Raw genomic sequence first — 6,000 nt, 5'->3', positions numbered from 1 at the left:
GGTTTGAGCGACAATTGTTTTGTCGTGGGCTTGTCATGGCAACACATTAAAGTTTACATCGTTGCAATATATTGCATACTACCCACTATTTATTTATTTATTTATTTATTTATTTATTTATTTATTTATTTATTTATTTATTTATTTATTTATTTATTTATTTATTTATTTATTTATTTATTTATTTGTTTATTTATTTATTCATTTATTTATTTATTTATTTGTTTGTTTGTTTATTTACTTATTTATTTATTTATGAGATAAAATACTTATAATGTGTGGCTTATCAAGTCAACATTTTAACATGCCTCCTGATTTAAGTAAACATTTTTTGATTGACCAGTAGATTTTGTGTTAACATCTCAAGTCTTTCGAATGTGAACATAAGTTCATGTTCTAAGGATAGATATTTGCAGAAGGGGGATTTCATGGTGGTCGCGTGGATAGTAAACCTGATTTCTGGGCAGGGCGAACTGGTGGCGCCGTTCATGTTTCGAGACCACACAAAGCACATATTATATATTACAATGTCATGGAAGACTCTTGCACCCAATTAGAAACCTACACACATTATTACAGTGTGCTTTCTTTGGTTTCTCAACAAACTTAATATATAACGACTAGTAATTACTTCCTGTGAGCCTATTTGCAATTCAGTGTGGATCATATGGTAATATGGTGTATAATGTTTGAGTCCAACTCGTTTGCAATGATTATTATAGCTAAGGGCAACTGTAAACTTAATCAAACTGACATTCTTTTTTTGGAGGGGAGGTCAAAATGGTCGAGTGAATAAGGAGCCTGATTTTTAGGAAACACAATTTTATGCCGTTGATGGTTCGAGATAACCAAAAGAACATTTCATGAAAAGTATTCATAAATATTAACCAACATAAACAGTAGATAATGATAATGTTATTTTATTTATTATAGTTATAGTCATCCGCGGCAAACCTCGGCTCAACGTGACAAGTATACAGTGACTTACTGCGTGAACTGACAACAGGAACCGGATCACTTTCACTTTAAAGAGGACCTTTCATTTAAGCCTAATCTCACAACCAATTTACGTTCTGGATTAAAATAACAATGGATAACAAAATATAGATTAACATTGTAAACAACATAAACAATAGTGTTCCATGATTCTTTGGTGCAATCCATGGGATTTAGCGGTATCTCTTTAAGCTCTCCTTCAATTCAACACCGTTTTTCTATTTCAACATGTCACAAGCCTTAAAAGTGATCAGTGTGTACTATTGTTTTTTACCGCTTAGTTTGCAATCGACCACCTGAGTCTCACTAATAGTCGAACATAATATCGTATCAACAATGTTTTGGCAACAACTCTACTTTATATTACGTTTTACGTTCATTCTTCCAGTTGAAAATATCAAGAAACGTTGATGTGCCAATGATGTTAGCTAGTATATATAATCATCCGTGTTTTAAAGTTGTCACATAAGATTTTTTAAATGACTGTTATCCTTACTGCACATTGCATTATTGTTGTGTTTAAACTTTGTGTAACAATTGTGGGACGACATTCACCATTTCTTTTTGCGACCTGAAACATTTACAGTGAGTAAGCTTGGTTATTGTTTCGCTTTGCAGTGTTTCTAATATTGGGATACCAAACTTTTATTTAAACTAGTGTTTGCATTTTTGTCTACGTCACACTACTGCTTCGCATTATTGTCACCAAATGAAAAATACTATGCGAACATTGTTCTTTTGATTGAAACGGATCATGCAAATAAATGTCACGAGTTCAATAATCTATTGTTTAGCCTCCCGTCATCGAAACAAAAGTAGCAATCCCGTGAGACAACCCACTGCGACTTTAATAAATGGAGTCGTAGGGCTCATGAAACACTAGTTCAGAAGACGTTGTCAACTTCCAATTAATATACTTCGTATACAATAGACACATACAATTGTTGGCAAACATTGTACGCTCAAAGAAAAGAAAAAAAAAACACGTGTCGACCATTACAGCACGTACATGATCATTGAACTGTCACCATTACTGTTAACAACGTTAACCTCTGACCTTAACTGAAGGGAACCACGAATGGACCACTCCCTCAATGCTGTAAAAGTGACAACCGCTGATGTGTTTATGTCAAGTAACGAATTGAACTCGTCTTTATTTATTTTCAAAAAGAATATATCGAAGTGGCTGTCGCGCGTGCGTGCGTATCGATATCATGAAAGCATCTTCGCCTTTTAAGGAGCAAGTTACCTATACTTTCACAATGTACCACTACAGGCAATTAGTAACTCAATATACCACGAAACAATATCTTTTCATGTTACAATTATGTAGCAATGCATATGTAAAATTAAGTAGAATGTTGACTCTGTAGACGGGGTCGACAGCAGACATGTTGTCTCCATAAGTCGAGCACTCATATCGCAGTCAGTTTCATTTTGAAATATGGATGGCTCTCCTGTGAACAGGTAGACAGGTGAACTAACGTATGGCATTATGTAGTGACCTATATCATCGCCACTAGAGGAACACGTCTTAAATTACCGTAATATTCTTGTGTCACTTTTCTAAAGAACGAGTTATCTGTCTCGTATTCATACCTCGAGGGAATCATAGTTCCTTTGTCTACTCCGAACTCCCTGTCATCGCTACATGTGCTTTGTCGGAACTAGATAAAAACGTGGATGTCACGAGGCGCATTGAAATGGTATCTGTGATAGCAAGCATATTAACATTATTTTCTTCAAGGACGTGACGTGCACAGAGACTGCATATGAAAGAATTGAAGACTGTATAATATAATGGTATATTTGCCGTGACTATGTATCTAAGACTGAAAATAAAATTATTTATTAGAGTAAATTAAGCAATATTCATTAGTACTATATGTTTCGGCACCCATAAGCCATATAAAACAACACATACACTTGAAAATTTGATACTGGTGGTTCATGACGCTGCGGTTCATGAAATCAACATAGTTCATCGAGATAACACGACCCACACTGAAACTGCGAGGGCATTGTTAAATCTGTTATGAACAATTAAAACAGCTACGCCATATATGGTCACATTATTTGCTCAAATACAAAATATCACAATTAAAAATACCCGGTAGTGAATTTCACGCGGGTTCTCCACCCTGCGTTACAAAAGAACTGTAAAGACATCGTCTCGCTTGATAGATAACACTATATACTGCACAAATACCATGTTCGACCCAAAGGAACACACACTGTAAGTAATAATAGACAGACTATTTTATAACTAGTCAGCCGGACAACAAGGTGCCCGGCTTCCAGCTTCCAATTCCCCAACTTTCCAATTACAATTACACTTGCTTACACTTCTGTTAAATATCTAGGCGTAGGTTATATGTTATCCACCAATAGCTGCAAGCCATTGACGGATTACGTAGTTTCTAGTTCTCGATTTTCATGGGCAAATAACCGTGTAATAGCTTATTACAGTATATTTATAAACATGGTACGCGTTTACTATTTGGTAGGATATACACCCATAATAATCTTGCTGTTTACGATTTATTGCTTAACAAAAACAACTCGTATGTGATTCGCTATCAACATGGTGACATAATTTATTCATAAATTGACTTACAAAATACCAGAAATAATACCGAATCTCCCTGAATATGCACGCAACCCGCGACGATTGCAAAATAATCCCACGTAACCCCATGCACAATAACAAGTCTCAATGGAATAAGCAAATAGAATAACTGAATATACATTCTGCGTACAAGCTTGCAAATATTTACATAATACGAGACTTGGCACTACTTCACGAAAACTACTTTGCGAACACACATTATTATGAGCAAACCGCTGACAACAATTGACAACAACGACGACGACGACGACGACGTGTTTCTCTAGTTTATGTAGGGCGCGTTCTATCTAATGTACTTTTCCCAGACAACGCCATGTTCCATGAGTTCACGCACCTTATGCAATTGTTAACGAGAACTATTCATACATTTTCAATGAGATTGAAAAGAAACTACATATATTAACCTCAAAAAAGAAACAGTATATGTAGTCAAAATGAAAAAAAAACAAAAACACGGCATGTTCATAATGGTATTAGAAAAAGGCTTTCACGAATTTGATTGCCTCCGAGTGCACCGCAATTAGATTTTCCACAGCAATATAATCAAGCATTGCTCGGTGAAAATTGAATTTAACATAGAAATTGATTCCAGAATTATAGCAGTGGCGATTACCTACTAGATAAAAAAAATAAATCTCCCATATCACATATGGCATGACATAAAATTAGTGTGTACAATTGCCCACATAGCGGCATTCACAATGTATCCGTATCGCACAACGGTTGACATAACGATTCTAGTAATTACTGGGAACTCGGCATACCATTGACTAACCGTTTTAAATCACACTTATATTGTGTGTTTGTATGAACTGATGTGGCTTTCTTGTTCTGGTTTCTCTTTCATCTCATCCGTTTCACTTTGTTCATAGAAGTACGCGCAGTACGAGCAGACATTTAAAAAAAATAAATACCCCGTTTGGCCACACTGCGCATACAAGATTATGTCAAATTCTGACAGCGTAGCGCAGCTTGCCGGACTAGGTTGACGCTGTAAAGACCTGACAAAGAAAGACGTTTCATCAATAACACTGAAAAGCGATCTAATGTAACCATTGGAAACCAATATAAACACATTGTAATTTTGCTTATGCATCCCTTTCAGTTCTAAAGTGCAGCTTTCGATCCTTTACGACTATAATGAATGTGTTAATAGAAACGCAGCATTTCATTCACATCAATGTTTACAATATGGAAACTAAATTAAATTTTCGCAAAAGTAAACAAGGTCTCTTGATTTGCGTGGACCCTGATAAAATTAGACGTAGATGATCGCGGTCATGCTATGTTTGTGTTTGTTCTATGGATGCATCCTCCGCTGCTTTGTTCAAGGTATGCTGCCTGGCGTTGCTATGTAATCTCCATTGCGTTGCACAACGGACACGAATGGTTCATAGCGTCGATTGGTATACATTTTCCTCAACGTTTTGACACTGTAATAAGAAAGCTATATTATCACAACATTTTCTAAACTCGTCAACTAACATTTTATTCTAGGTACTATAATATCAGTAGGTCGCTCAAAGTGGGGCCCGCAAACGATAGAGAGAGGGTGTGCTGCTGTCTATCTCACGTTAAGTACAATTTATATGTACGTTTTAACATTGCATATAAAGAAAATTATTACTATTAATATGACGAAATCCAATTAACTAATAGAAATCAGACATCATTTACTTGCAGTAACGACAGTCAACATGACTTGTGCAGCACGTGTTCGAATTACGTGTAAATAAATCCACTATACACGCGTTGTAAACGTCGCCTGAAACGCATGCAGAACATGGATGTCTACTGGGGGCATTATATTTTTTCCGAAAACATGTAGACTGATTATTTATCCTGCTTTTTTTTATCGATGACAAGTGGAAATGACATTTGGCTTCTAATAGAACATGATTATATACAATCAGACTGTAAATTATCACGCCCCCGTCTCACCTCTTTTGTTGCAGTCTGCGCTGGTGGTATATATTTAAAAAAACAAGACGCCCTTAAACAAATCCAACACTATCGTCACAAGTATTGAGCGGAGCAGAGATGGACTGATACTAATCACAGGCCTTTTAAATAAACGAAGGTGTATTCATACTGGTACGTCGTATACACTAATTGCGTGTAATTAGTGCCATCATTACATGTCCAATTCATATTACGATGTTATTCATAATATAGATATGCGAACAATATATTATAATTTAACACTGTATATGTCAAAGCTCTTTGCAGTCACTAAATTAGAATGTTAAAAGGTACCTTTTTTTAAAGTTTTAATATAAAAATACTATATTTTGAAAAAAAAGACTGACCTATGAAGCAGTATTTATTATGTCGCCAAGTATATATTACATTCGCGTCACGTTTCGTACCTTAAT

This window comes from Saccoglossus kowalevskii, chromosome 14 (genome assembly GCF_978046115.1).
Source record: "Saccoglossus kowalevskii chromosome 14, keSacKowa6.1, whole genome shotgun sequence".
NCBI classification, from domain to species: Eukaryota; Metazoa; Hemichordata; class Enteropneusta; family Harrimaniidae; genus Saccoglossus; species Saccoglossus kowalevskii.
This window is presented reverse-complemented; position numbering follows the sequence as displayed.